At 33.6% G+C, this 15,302-nt stretch overlaps 1 protein-coding gene across 3 annotated transcripts in view; it reads left to right on the top strand.

Annotated features, from left to right (window-relative positions):
- LOC141394612 (uncharacterized) overlaps nucleotides 1-15,302 on the top strand; it is a 208,388-nt gene that overhangs the window by 111,341 nt on the left and 81,745 nt on the right. The window contains exons 4-5 of one of the 3 annotated variants that reach the window (XM_073969304.1): nucleotides 422-708; nucleotides 1,580-1,645. The exons of 1 other annotated variant lie outside the window; for it this stretch is intronic. The gene's annotated coding sequence lies outside the window, so the exon portion shown is untranslated. Of the gene's footprint in view, nucleotides 1-214; nucleotides 709-1,579; nucleotides 1,646-15,302 lie in introns of those variants that run through there. One more of the 3 variants, XM_073969312.1, reaches the window with a different exon arrangement.

Raw genomic sequence — 15,302 nt, 5'->3', positions numbered from 1 at the left:
ATTATCGATAACAGGTTTTCTATGTAAAACATTTTTCGGTAGCATCTTTTCTATGAACAAAAGTTGTCGATAACAATTTTTATATGTAGAAAACTTGTCGATAAGAACTTTTTTTATGTAGAAAAGTTATCGATATCAACTTTTATACGTAAAAATGTTGTCCATAACAACTTTTCTTCGTAACAAAAATGTCGATACCAACTTTTCTAAGTAGAAAAGTTGTCGATAGCAACTTTTCTATAAAGAAAAATATATATCGTTATTATCGATAAAGATAAATTATCGATTTTCTATGCAAAAAAGTGGTGGATAACAAGTTTTCTGTGTAAAAAAATTGTCGATAACAACTTTTCTATGTCGAAAAATTATCATAATAATTTGTCTATGCAAAAAGGTTCTCGATAATAACTTTTTTGTGTAGAAAAGTTGTCGATAACAACTTTTTCTGTGTAGAAAAGTTGTCGATAACAACTTTTTTGTGTAGAAAAGTTGCCAATAATAACATTTCTGTGTAGAAAATTTGTCGATAACAACTCTTCTGTGTAGAAAAGTTGTCGATAACAACTCTTTTGTGTAGAAAAGTTGTCGATAACAACTCTTGTGTGTAGAAAAGTTGTCGATAACAACTTTACTGTGTAGAAAAGTTGTTGATAACAACTTTTCTGTGTAAAAAAAAAACTGTCGATAACAAGTTTTCTCTGTAGAAAGGTTATCGATTACAACTTTTCTATGTAGGAAAATTGTCGGTAGCCACTTTTCTGTGTAGAAAAATTATCGACAACAATTTTTCTGTTTAGAATACTTGTCGATAACAAGTTTTTTGTGTAGAAAATTTGTCCTCAACGACTTTAATGTGTAAAAAAGTTGTCGACAACGACCTTTATGTGTAGAAAGTTGTCGATAACAACCTTTCTGTGAAGAAAAGCTATGGCCAAAAACTCTTCTGTGTAGAAGGTTGTCGAAAACAATTTTTCAATGTAGAAAAGTTGTCGATAACAACTATTCTGAGTAGAAAAGTTGTCGATAAAAACTTTTCTGTGTAGAATAATCGTCGATAACAGCTATTCTGAGTAGAAAAGTTGTCGATAACAACGTTAGTGTAAAGAATTTTGTTAATAACATATTTTCTATGTAAAACAATTATCGATAACAAGTTTTCTATGTGAAAAATTTGTCGATAACAATTTTTCTATGTCGAAAAATTATCATAATAATTTTTCTATGCAAAAAGGTTGTCGATAACAACTTTTCTGTGTAGAAGACTTGTCAATAACAACTATTCTGAGTAGATAACAACTTTTCTATGTAGAAAAGCTTTCGATAACAACTTTTCTGTGAAAAAAAGCTATCGATAACAACTTTTCTTTGTAGAAAGGTTATCGATAGCAACTTTTCTATAAAAAAAAAATAAATATCGATATTATCGATAAAGAAAAATTATCGATTTTCTATGCAGAAAGGTAATCGATAACAAGTTTTCTATTTGAAAAAATTGTCGATAACAACTTGTCTATGTCGAAAAATTATCATAATAATTTTTTTATGAAAAAAGTTTGTCGATAATTACTTTTCTGTGTAGAAAGTTGTCGATATCAACTTTTTCTGTGTAGAAAAGTTGTCGGTAACAACTTTTCTGTGTAGAAAAGTTGTCGATAACCACTTTTGTGTTAACAAATTTGTTGATAGCATTATTTCTATGTAAAACAATTATCGAGACCAACATTTCCTTGTAGAAAAGTTGTCGATTACAACTCTTCTATGTAAAAAAAATTTCGATAACAACTTTTCTGTAGGAAGGTTATCGAATACAACTTTTCTATAAAGGAAAATTGTAGGTAGCTACTTTTCTGTGTAGAAAAATTGTCGACTAAAACTTTTCTGTGTAGAAAAGTTGACGAGAATAACTTTTCTATGTAGAAAAGTTGCCGATAACAACTTTTCTATGTAGAAAAGTTGCCGATAACAACTTTTCTATGTAGGAAAGTTATAGATAACCACTTTTTAATGCAGAAAAGTTATCGATAACAACTTTTTTATGTAGAAAAGTTATCAATAACAACTATTTTACGCAGAAAAGTTGTCGATAACAATTTTTTTGTCGACAGCAACTTTTCTATTTAGAGCAGTTGTCGATAACAAATTTTCGAAATAGAGCAGTTGACAATTTTGTACGTAGGAAAGGTATCGATTATATTTTGTACGTAGAATATTTATCGATAGTAAAAAGCTTACAAAAAATTTTCGATTTTCAAATTTTTGTCCGTAGAAAGAGTTACCTATGACAAAATCACCAAAAACAAGTATTTTATGGAAAAGAGTTCCCGATTACAACTGCTTTGCGTTGAAAAAAAATATGATCGATAACTATCAATTTTGACAGTCAGTTTTGCTCAAATAATCGGTTGCTTGCCAGTGTGGCCGTTCACTTTTGTTTTTATGGTTGCTGGACGGTTGGACAGTTATCGATAATTCCGAAAAATCGACAGTCAAAAACTGATCTTGTGTACCCCGCTTTAGAGTCAAAAGATAGCAATTTATCGTAAAAAGAAAACAATAATAAATAGTTTATTTTTATTTTTACAAATGTTATCTACACAGCTTTGCGTTAACAGGTTAATGGTTAAAGTTTGTGGGTGGTGGGTGATTATAACCATCATCATTATCATCATCGCCTAATAACTTCCCGTCTTTAAAACTGTAACAAATCCATTCATCCCGCCACACATATGCGGTTCGTCAATCATTTCAAATGAAATGCTTTTGTTTAAAGCGAAAGTCAAAACATAGCGAGGAATTTCTTTTGTTTCCTCTACGAGAGACAGTAGCTGAGCCGTATTTATGAACGGAAATTAGGTTTGACAAGCAAGTAAAGTCTATACAAACATAACCAATCGGCAATTTCATGCTGCATTAATGAGTGTCGAGAAAAAAATCATATATATGTCAACACATAATTTTACACAGAGTGACACATGTCAAAATGCAGCAAAAACATGTGTTATGGCCACATGACATTTTCTTTTATTTAGTCATTATTACATCAATCAAACAACAACAAGAACAACATCGCATAAATGTGATTCGGGATGCTCTTTAATGGCTTTGATTACTTAATATGTTAAACGCTTACGCATCGCTGGCTGGATGTTTTTGAAGTCTCAAGTTAAGCGATAAATATTTGTATACGATGCGCCGTTAATACCTGTTGTACCTTTTTTTAATACAACTCTTGACAAAAAAAAGTAATACCTCCAATATTATGCAATCATGACGACTGTCTTTTTACCATATGCCGGGCCGCAGATGACACGGACAAACAATTAAACAATAGCCGCATTTTTGCGCTTACCTTTCATTTCAGCGTTTTTCTGTTCATAAATGCTTCCTACTTGATGGAATTCCTAAGCGAACCTGAGCCATACTAAAAAGACAGAAATCCCCCCTCAAAAAAACGTGACAGTCTGTAATGATGCAGCGTAAAATAAGAAGAGGCAAAACACACAAATAATGATGACCAGCCAGCCAGCCATTCAACCAACTAACCACTTATGCCGAAGTCATCTTTATCGATTTTAAAGTTAAGCTTTTGGCAAAAATTATCCATACATTATTTATAAACAAAATAGGTGACCAGCAGACACCGAATTTAATTGAAAACAAATGGATGCTATTTTCAAAATGAAATTGAATGGAATCGCGCCTCCGAATCGTTGAGGCAAATGTAATGTAAGATGATGTTGTTGTAAACAGTTATTGTCAATAATCAATATGTGTTGTTTAATGACTTCCTGTATTTGAAATTATCAAGTTGTTGTTGTTGTTGCTATGGGTCCATTGTGAAAAAAGCATGAATGGCTGTAGGGCAAACAGGTATTGTTTGGGAAATTTATGTGAGAAAGTATAGCCTAAAGAGAGATTTTAAAAAGAAGGAATAAACATAAGTGGTGATAGGCAAAATATGTGAATATTTTAAGCAAAGACTATTAATAGTAATAACGTTATGGATACATTCGTTGCTTGTTACAAATGACTTTATTAGTATGGAAAGGAAGTAAAACACTTCGATAACAATTTTTCTGTAACTATGGCGATAAGTTTTCGATAACAACTTTTCTATAACGCAAAGTTGTCAACTACAATCTTTTTATAACGAACAGTTTCTAATAACAACCTTTCTATAACGAAAAGTTGTCGATACTAACTTTTCTACGACGAAAAGTTGTTGGTAACAATTCTTTAAAGAAAAGTTGTCGATAACATCTTTTTTATAACGAAAAGTTTTCGATAACAACTTTTTTATAACGAAAAGTTTTCGATAACAACTTTTCTATATCGAAAAATTGTCGATTACAACTTTTCAATAACTATAATTTGTCGATAACAATTTTTCTATAACAACAATTTATCGCTAACAACTTTTCTATAATGAAAAATTGTCAATAACAACTTCCCTATAACTTTTCAATGACAATAATTTGTCGATAACAATTTTTCTATAACAAACATGTATCGATAATAACTTTTCTATAATGAAAAATTGTCAATAACAACTTCCCTATAACAAAAAAATATCGATAACAACTTCCCTATAACAAAAATGTATCGATAACAACTTTACAATAACGAAAAGTTATCGATAACGAATTTTCTATGAACAAAATATGTCGATAACAGCATTACTATAGGCAAAAGATGTCTATAACAACTTTTCTACAACGATAAGTTATCGATAACATGTTTTCTACAACACAAATATGTCGATAAAACAATTTCTATAACGAAATATTGTCGGTAACAATCTTTCCATAACGAAAATCTGTCGATAAAAAGTTATCGATAACAAGTTTTTCTTCTATACTAAAATTTTCAATAACAACCTTTCTCTAACGAAGAGTTGTCGATAATAACTTTTCTTTTCAATAACGAAAATTTGTCGATAACAACTGTTCTATGATAAAAAGTTGTCAATAACAATTCTTTAAAAAAAAGCTGTTGATATATCGAAAAATTGTCAATAACAACTTTTCTATAAATATAATATGTCGATAACAATTTTTCTATAACAAAAATTTATCGATAACAACTTTTTTATAATGAAAAATTGTCAATAACAACTTATCGATAACAACTTCTCTATAACAAAAATGTATCGATAACAACTTTATAATAACGAAAAGTTATCGATAACAAATGTTCTATGAGCAAAATATGTCGATAAGAGCATTACTATAGGCAAAAGATGTGGATAACAACTTTTCTACAACGATAAGTTATCGATAAAATGTTTTCTACATCAAAAATATGTCGATAAAACCATTTCTATAACGAAATATTGTCGATAACAATCTTTCCATAACGAAAGTCTGTCGATAAAAAGTTATCGATAACAAGTTTTCTATAAAAAAATTCGATAACACAGTTTGTATGACGAAATGTTGTCAATTACAACTTTTCTACAACGATAAGTTATCGATAACATGTTTTCTATAACAAAAATATGTCGATAAAACAATTTCTATAAAGAAATATTGTCGATAACAATTTTTCCATAACAAAAAGCTGTCGATAAAAAACTTATCGATAACATGTTTTCTATAAAAAATTTCGATAACATAATTTCAATGACGAAAAGTTGTCAATTACAACTTTTTTAATAACAAAAACTGTCGATAACAACTTTTCTATAAAAAAGTCGTCGATAACAACTTTTCAATAAAGAAAAATCGACGATACCAAAATTTCAATAAGGAAAGCGATTGATAACAACTTTTCTATAAAAAAGAACTCGTCGATAATTTTTTTATATAAAGAAAAGTGGTCGACAACAAGTTTTCTATAAAGAAAAGTAGGCGATAACAAATTTTCTATATAGAAAAGTTGTAGATAACTTCTCATATATAAATGTTTTCAATAACAACTTTTCTGCAAAGAAATGCTGTCGATAACAACTTTTATGTAACGATAAACCGTCGATAACAACTTTTCTATAAAAAATTCTTCGATAACAAATTTCCAATAAAGAAAAGTCGTCGATTACAACTGTTGTATGAAGAAAAGTTGTCGATAACATTTTTTCTATTAAAAAAAACTAGTCGATAAAAATTTTCTATAAAGAAAAGTAGTCGATAACAAATCCTCTATATCGGAAAATTATAGATAACAACATTTCATAAAGAAATGTTTTCGATAACAACTTTTGTGTAAAGAAATGCTGTCGATAACAACTTTTCTATAACAGAAAGTCATCGATAAAAATTTTTCAATAAAGAAAAGTCGTCGATAACAACTGTTGTAAGTAAAAAGTTGTCGATAACAACTTTTCTATAACAGAAAGTCATCGATAATAACTTTTCTATAAAGAAACGTCATCGATAACAACTTTTCTATAACGAAAAGTCGTCGATAACAACATTCTATAAAAAAGTCATCGATAAAAAATTTTCAATAAAGAAAAGTCGTCGATAACAACGGTTGTATGAAGAAAAGTTGTCGATAACAACTTTTCAATAAAAAAACTAGTCGATAAAAATTGTTTATAAATAATAATGTAAAGAAATGCTGTCGATAACAACTTTTCTGTAACGGAAAGTCGTTGATAAAAACTTTTCTATAACAGAAAGTCATCGATAACAACTTTTCTATAACGAAAAGTTCGTCGATAACAACTTTTCTACAAAAAAGTAGTCGATATAAATTTTATATAAAGGATAGTAGTCGATAACAAATTTTCTACAAAGAAAAGTTTTCTATAAAAAAGTAGTCGATAAAAATTGTCTACAAAGAAAAGTAGTCGATAACAAATTTTCCATAAACAAAAGTTGCAGATAACAACTTTTGTGTAAACAAGAGTTGTCGATAACAACTTGAGTATGAAGAAAAGTTGTCGATAATAACTTTTGTATGAAGAAAAGTTGACGATAACAACTTTCGTATGAAGAAAAGATGACGAAAATAATATTTGTATGAAGAAAAGTTGTCGATAACAACTTTTCTATACAAATAGTAGGCGATAAAGAAAAGTAGTAGATAACAACTTGTCTATGAAGAAAACTTATCGAAAACAACTCATCTATGTAGAAAAGTCGTCGATAACAACTTTTCTATAATAAAAAGGTGTCGATAAAACTTTTTTCTAACTAAAAATTCTCGATGAAAACTTTTATTTAACGAAAAGTTGTCGATAACAACTTTTCTATAAAGAAAAATTCACGATAAAAACTTTTCCATAAAAAAACTGTCGATAACAAATTTTCTATAATGGAAAGTTGTTGTAACTGTTCCGTAACAAGAAACTATCGATAACAGTTTTTCCATAACGAAAAGAAGTCGGTAACAATATTTCTAGGCGGACATTTGTCGATAACTACTTATAATTAACGGAAAGTTAACGATAACAACTTTTCTATAACGAAAATTGTCGACAATGATTTTCTATAGCGAAAATTGTCGATAACAGCAGTCGATAACAGTAAAATCGACAAGATAACAACTCTTTTATAACGACTCTTGTCGATAACAAATTTTCTATATCGAAAATTTGTCGAAAAGAAGAGTTTCTCGTATGAAAAGTTGTCGATAACAAAGTTTCTAGAGCGACAATTTTCGATTACAAATTTTTTATAACGGTAAGTTGTCGACAACACCATTTCAATAATGAAAATTTGTCGATAAAAACTTTTATATAACAAACAGTTGTCGGTAATGAATTCCCTATAAGGAAAAATTGAAAACTTTTTTCTTTAACGAAAAGATGACGATAACAACTTTTCTTTAACAAAAACTTATCGATAACAATTTTGCTTTACGGAAATTTGTCGATTATTAATTGTCTATATCCAACAGTTTTCTTTTTCTAGTGGCCCCCTACAGAGTATTTAGAAAAGTTCTTAGCCATCTTCTTTAGCTGCTCCACTCTTTATTGTTCTTCTAGTCTTTATTGTGCCGAGGCAAGTGAAACAAATTGTTACTCATCTTTTACCACTTAACCATGACCATGGTCACATAATTTTTGTTGTTGCCCCTACTTTTTCCATCATCATTGTGCTTTTCCTTGGCAAGATAAGTAGCTGTCTGTCTTAGACTCGAGCGCAACAAATTGTGGCGTTGAGTGAGTGCTGCTGCTGTTGCCATTGTTGTTGTTGTTTGCTGTTTTGCACTTTAAATAAATTGCACATAATTTGCATAGTGGAGCTATTGTGTGCCGCGCTATATGGTCATAGCATTTGTTGGGCTTATTACAAACGATTCTTTTTCTCAAATTTGCAAGGCCTTCTTCTCGTTGCAAATTTGTTCAGCGGCTGCTGCCGTTGATGATGGCGGTGATGGTGGTGGTGGTGTTAACGTTGTTGTTGTTCTTGTTGCTGTTGTTGACTTTACCTTTTTGGTGGGTGAATTATAATTTGTAACAATCTTGTTGCCAACAACCTGAGATTTCCTTGGCATCACCGCAACACAATTGGCGGCAGACCTGCTGCTGTTGCTTCTTGAAATTTGAAGTTCTTTCTTTCGTCTTTGTTTTGGGGGTGGTGGAGGGTTTTTCTTTGCCAAGCTCTGAGTACGATGTTAAGTAGTTTTCTGGTTTTCTGGTACGTGCCTGCCCTAGTGACCAAATGAACCACATTTGTATGCCAAAACCATTTGTCTGCCTACGAATGTAAACACCATAGCTGTTGTTGTTGATGTTGTACAGAATAGTTTTTTGTTGTTTGTTGCTTTACAGTATGCGGATGGGAAATTGAGACAGTTAGTTTTATATCTGTAGAAGACTCTTAGCTAGAGAAGACCTTTATTAGGTCCTCTATCTATAGAAGACCATTGTGAGGTGTTATATCTGCAGAATAACTTTATGAGGTATTTTCTTTGTAGAAGACCCTTATGATGTAGAAGAACTTTATGGAGTCTTCGTTGTGTAGAAGATTTTAATGAGATCTTCTATTTGTAAATGTCATTTATGAGATCTCCTAACTATAGAATACTTTAAATAGGTCATCGCTATGTGGAAGACATTTAGGAAAACTTTTCTTTGTAGAAGACCTCTTTGAAATCTTCAATTTGTAGAAGACGTTATGAGGTCTTCCCTTTCGGAGTCGTTTACGTACAGAAAACCTCTTTCAGAGCGCTTCTATGTATACAAGACTGCTTTCTACGTATAGAATACCCCTTTCGAAGGTCTTCTTTCTATAGAAGGCCCCTTTAGAAGATCTCCTATGTATAGAAGATCCTTTTATGGGGGACACTTTTAGGAGGTTATTTATCTATTAAAGACACTTTTAGGAGGTCTTTTATCTATAAAATAATCCTTTCTAAGGTCTTTCTGAGGTCTTCTATATTTAGAAGGCTCTTTCTGAAGTCTTCTATGTTTAGAAGACCCCTTTCTGAGGCCTTCTATGCTTAAAAGATCCTTTTCTGAGGTCCTCTATGTTTAGAAGACCCTTTCGATGGTCTTCTATATTTAGAAGAAGGTCTCTTTAGGAGGCCTTCTCTCTATATAAGTCCCCTTTAGGAGGTTTTCTGCCTATAGAAGATGAGTTTAGGAGGTTTTTTATCGATAGAAAACTCTTTTGGGAGGTCATCTATCTATTGAAGAACCTTTTGGGAGGAATTCTATCTATAGAAGACCATTTTTGGAGGCCTTCTATCTATAGAAGTCCCCTTTAGAAGGTCTTCTATCTATAGAAGTCCGCTTTTGGAGGTCTTCTATGTATAGGACCCCTTCAGGAGGTCTACGGCCTATAGAAGACGGATCTAAGAGTTTTTCTATCTATAGAAACCGGTTTAGGAGGTCTACTATCTATAGAATACCCTTTCAGCAAGTATTCTATCTGTAGAAGGCCCCTTCAGGAGGTCTTCTGTCTACAGAAGACCGCTTTAGGAGGTCATATATCTATAGAATACCCCCTTAGTATGTCTTCTATGTATCAAATACACCTTTAGGCGGTCTTCTATGTTAAGAAGACCCTTTCGAAGGTATATTTAGGAGACGCCTATCGGAGGTTTTCTTTGTATCGAAGGTCCCTATTGAAGGTCTTCTATGTACAAAAGACCCCTTTAGGAGGTCTTCATTCTACAGAAGACCCCTTTAGGAAGACTTCTTTTTATAGAAGACCCTTTTGAAAGTCCCCTTTTGGAGGTCTTCTATCTATAAAAATCCCCCTTTGGAGGTCTTCTATCTATAGAAGACCCCTTCAGGAGGTCTACAGCCTATAGAAGACGGCTCTAGGAGGTTTTCTATCTATAGAAGACCGCTTTAGGAGGTCTCATATCTACAGAAGACCTTTTCAGCAGGTCTTCTACCTGTAGGAGGCCCCTTCAGGAGGTCTTCTGTCTACAGAAGACCGCATTATGAAGTTTTCTATCTATAGGAGACCGCTTTTAGGAGGTCATGTATCTATAGAAGACCCCCTTAGGATGTCTTCTATGTATCAGATACACCTTTAGGATGTCTTCTATGTTCAGAAGACCCTTTCGAAGGTATTTTATATTTAAGAGACGCCTATCGGAGGTTTTCTTTGTATCGGAGGTCCCTTTTGGAGGTCTTCTATGTACAAAAGACCCCTTTAGGAGGCCTTCTTTCTACGGACGACCCTTTTGGGAGGACTTCTATCTATAGAAGACCCTTTTGAAAGTCCCTTTTAAGAGGTTCTACATCTACAGAAGTCCCCTATGGAGGACTTCTATCTATAGAAGACCCCTTCAGGGGGTCTTAAGCCTATAGAAGACGGCTTTAGGAGGTTTTCTATCTATAGAAGACCGCTTAAGGAGGTCTCACATCTATAGAAGACCTTTTCAGCAGGTCTTCTATCTGTAGAAGGCCCCTTTCAGGGGGTCTTCTGTCTACAGAAGACCGCTTTAGTAAGCATTCTATCTATAAAAGACCCCTTTAGGAGGTCATATATCTATAGAATACCCCCTTAGTATGTCTTCTATGTATCAGATACACCTTTAGGAAGTCTTCTACGTTAAGAAGACCCTTGCGAAGGTATATTTAGGAGACGCCTATCGGAGGTTTTCTTTGTATCGAAGGTCCCTTTTGGAGGTCTTCTATGAACAAAAGGCCCCTTTAGGAGGTCTTCTTTCTACAGAAGACCCTTTTGGAAGTCCCCTTTAAGACCCTTTTGGAAGTCCCCTATACAAAAGTTCACCGGAGATGACTTTTCCTATACAAAAGTTCACCGGAGTTGACTTTTTCTATACAAAAGTTCACCGGAGATTACTTTTCCTATTCAAAAGTTCACCGGAGATGACTTTTCTTATACAAAAGTTCACCGGAGATGACTTTTCCTAAACAAAAGTTCAGCGGAGATGACTTTTCCTATACAAAAGTTCACCGGAGATGACTTTTCCTATACAACAGTTCACCAGAGATGCCTTTTCCTACACAAAAGTTCACCGAAGATGACTTTTCCTATACAAAAGTTCAGCGGAGATGACTTTTTCTATACAACAGTTCACCAGAGATGACTTTTCCTATACAAAAGTTCACCGGAGATGACTTTTCCTATACAAAATTTCACCGGAGATTACATTTCCTACACAAAAGTTCACCGGAGATAACTTTTGCTATACAAAAGTTCACCGGAGTTGACTTTTCCTATACAAAAGTTCACCGGAGATGACTTTTCCTAATCAAAAGGTCACCGGAGATTACTTTTCCTATACAAAAGTTCACCGGAGATGACTTTTCCTATGCAAAAGTTCACCGGAGATGACTTTTCCTATACAAAAGTTCAGCGGAGATGACTTTTCCTATACATAAGTTCAGCGGAGATGAGTTTTACTATACAAAAGGTCACCGGAGATGTCTTTTCCTATACAAAAGTTCACCAGAGATGACTTTTTCTATACAAAGTTCACAGGCGATGACTTTTCCTTTACAAAAGTTCAGCGGAGATGACTGTTCCTATACAAAAGTTCACCGGAGATGACTTTTTCCTATTCAAAAGTTCACCGGAAATGACTTTTTCCTATTCAAAAGTTCGCCGGAGATGACTTTTCCTATACAAAAGTTCACCGGAGATGACTTTTCCTATACAAAAGTTCACCGGAGATGACTTTTCCTATACAAAAGTTCACCGGAGATGACTTTTCCTATACAAAAGTTCACCGGAGATGACTTTTCCTATACAAAAGTTCACCGGAGATGACTTTTCCTATGCAAAAGTTCACCGGAGATGACTTTTTCTATACAACAGTTCACCGGAGATTACTTTTCCTATACAAAAGTTCGGAGGTCTTCTATGTAAAGAAGACCGATTTTGGAGTTCCCCAACTTATAGAAAACCCCTTTCACACGTTTTCTATGTTTAGAAGACGCCTTTCGGAGGCCTTCTATGTATAGAAATCCTCTTCCGGAGGCCTTCTATGTATAGAAATCCTCTTCCGGAGGCCTTCTATGTACAGAAGACCCTTTTCGTAGATCCTCTTCTATGTTTAGAAACCCTTTTCGGAGGTCTTCTATGTTTAGAAACCCTTTTCGGAGGTCTTCTATGTATAGAGGACCCCTTTCGCGGGGTTTTTATGCATAGAAGACCCCTTTCGGAGGTCTTCCTTGTACAGTAGACCTCTTTAGAGGGCCTTCTATTATTTGTATTGGAGACCCCTTTACCTTTAGAAGGTTTTCTATGTATAGAAAGTACCGTTAGAAAATCTTCTATGTATAAAAGACCCCTTTCGGAGGTCATCGACGCATAGAAGACCCCCTTTCGAAGGTCTTCTATAGCAGACCACTTTTGTAGGTGTTTTATGCATAGAAGACTGCTTTCGGAGGTCTTCTTCGTACAGTAGACCCCTTTAGGAGGCTTTCAATGCATAAAAGACCCCTTTTGTGGGCCTTCTATATATAAAAGACCCCTTTAGGAGATCTTCTATGTATAGAAGATCATTTTCGAAGGTCTTATTTGTATAAGCGACCCATTTCGGAGGCCTTCTTTGTAAACACTTTTGTACAGAAGATAACTTTAGAAGATTTTCTATGTTCTGAAGATGCCTTTAGAAGGTATACTATGTATAAAAGACCCCTTTCGGAAGTCTTCTATATATAAGACCCCTTTCGGAGGTCTTCGATGTGTAGAAGACTCCCTTCGAAGGTCTTCTATATTTAGAAGGTCTTCTATGTATGAAAGACCCCTAAAGAATACCCCTTTCTGACGTCTTCTGGCTATAGAAGAGCTTTATAAGGACTTCCGGCTACAGAAAAGCCTTATTAGACCTTAGAAAAAGATCTTCAAAAGTTTATTTACCCCTTCATAGAAAATTCTCAATGTTTTTTGCCTTGACCTCGTGTATCAATTCAAGGACCCGAGTGCTGTCTGCAGATGTGTGTCCGCGATGGTGTTGTGGGTTTTCATGGCTTTTGGCGGTGTAGCACTGCACTCAACTCTCAAAGAAAAGCAAAGAGTAGGCATTTGTGTGTAAAGTTGTGTTCAAGACACGTTTATGTTAATAAACAAAAGCGTCAACAAACAACAGCAGCTCACACACAGCCACGACAACAACAACAACACTAACAACAAGTGTTAACAGTTTTGCTCTATAATTTGATTTTAACTATTCTAGGCATGATAAGATGATAAGTGATCGTTCACTCACATCGTTTGGTAGTTCACACACACACACACACACTCATACACACATAATGAATAAGCTCTACTGAAGTGTGTTTACTGCTGTTGTTGGTTTTTGGAACATTATTAGTTAAGTGATTTGAATTTGCAATGCAGGCCAAAACCCCCCGAACAAAAAGAAAACAACAACACATGGCAGGCAGCTTTACAAGAAGATCGTTTCAAAATGATGTTTTGAGGCTTTTTGGGTTTTATGTTGCGGTTTATTTTGGTTTCTTTTTAATCAGCTTCTTAGCGTTATTTTGTATGCAAAGCCAAGCACCCTTCTTTTCTAGTTGCAACCATAAATTATTGCCATAGTTTGTTTTTCCTTCTACTGCTTCTTCTTTTTTCGTCTACATCTTAAAGAAGTCGAAACTGAAACATAGTTTCCAATTTTCGTTCGTAGCCTGTATTTATTTAGAAATTTCAATTTCTAATTTTTTTCGTTGATTTGTATCTCCCGCCGTTTGTTTAGTTTCTAAAGATGCAAATAATTTGCGTGTTATTTACCTTTTTTTCTGGGGGAGGGGGTGGCGGAGGAAGACTAGAAAAGAAAGAAAGTGTTTTTTGGATTCCTTCATTTTGTATTCTTCTGCTAGTCTAGTCTGGTTGTTATTGAAGAAGAAAGTTAAACTGACTCAGCTTTTCGTGTAAACTCTTTAAGGGAGTGGATACGGTACCACCGGTACGCTAGATGTGAGACACCAAAGAATTAGGTTGGCGGAATACCAATGTGGTTCATTAGTAGTTAATAATTCTATAATAGGTTTATAGCCATTTGGTTTATGTTTAAATCTGTTGTCATTGGCATAACAAGTGACTAGTAGAATGCCAATAAAATTTTCATTGGGGATTTTATGCTAAAATTTAATAATATTAGAAATTTTGAAATTTTATTGATTTATTTTATTAAAGAAGATTTTACCAGAGGTTTCCAATAGAAGACCAGTATGTCTTTCCATAAAAGGCCAGTAAAAATTCTATCAATAGAAAACCTTACTGAAGTCTACTATCTGTACAAGATCATTATGAGGTCTTCTTTCGGTAGAAGTCCTTTATGAATCCTTTCTTCTGTATAAGACTCCTATATATAGTCTGATATATGTAGAAGACTTTAATGAGGTCATACAAGTATAGAAGACCTTTATTAGGTCTTATATCTATAGAAGATCTTCATTAGGTCTTCTACCTAACGACTTTTATATAGTCTTTTATCTTAAGAAGACCTTTATGAGGTTTTATATCTTGAGAAGACTTTTATTAGGCACTTTATATGTAGAAAGCTTGTATATAGTCTTCTATCTGTAGAAGACTTTAATGAGGCTTTATATCTGTAGAAGACCTTTGTGATGTGTTTTATCTGTAGCAAACCTTTATGAACTCTTCTATCTATAAATACATTTGTAGAAGAGTTCTTCTAGCTTGAGAAGACTTTTATGAGGACTTCTATCTGTAGAAGACTTTTATGAGGACTTCTATCTGTAGAAGACCTTCATGAGGTCTTCTCTTAAGAAGGCTTTTATGAGGTCTTTCATCTGAAGAAGCCTTTTATGAGGTTTTCTTTTTGTAGAAGTTCCTTGTAAGGTATTCTACCTATAGAAGACTTTTATAAGGTCTTCTGTCTGTAGAAAACCTCTAAAAGGTCTCTCTATCTGTAGAAAACCAGGAAGTTTTCTTATTAACGAAGATCAGCAGGTC

This window comes from Musca autumnalis, unplaced genomic scaffold, assembly GCF_047663935.1.
Source record: "Musca autumnalis isolate F117 unplaced genomic scaffold, ASM4766393v1 scaffold_1, whole genome shotgun sequence".
Lineage (NCBI taxonomy): Eukaryota > Metazoa > Arthropoda > Insecta > Diptera > Muscidae > Musca > Musca autumnalis.
Note: the sequence above shows the minus strand (reverse complement) of the source record. Positions and strands in the feature narration are given on the sequence as shown.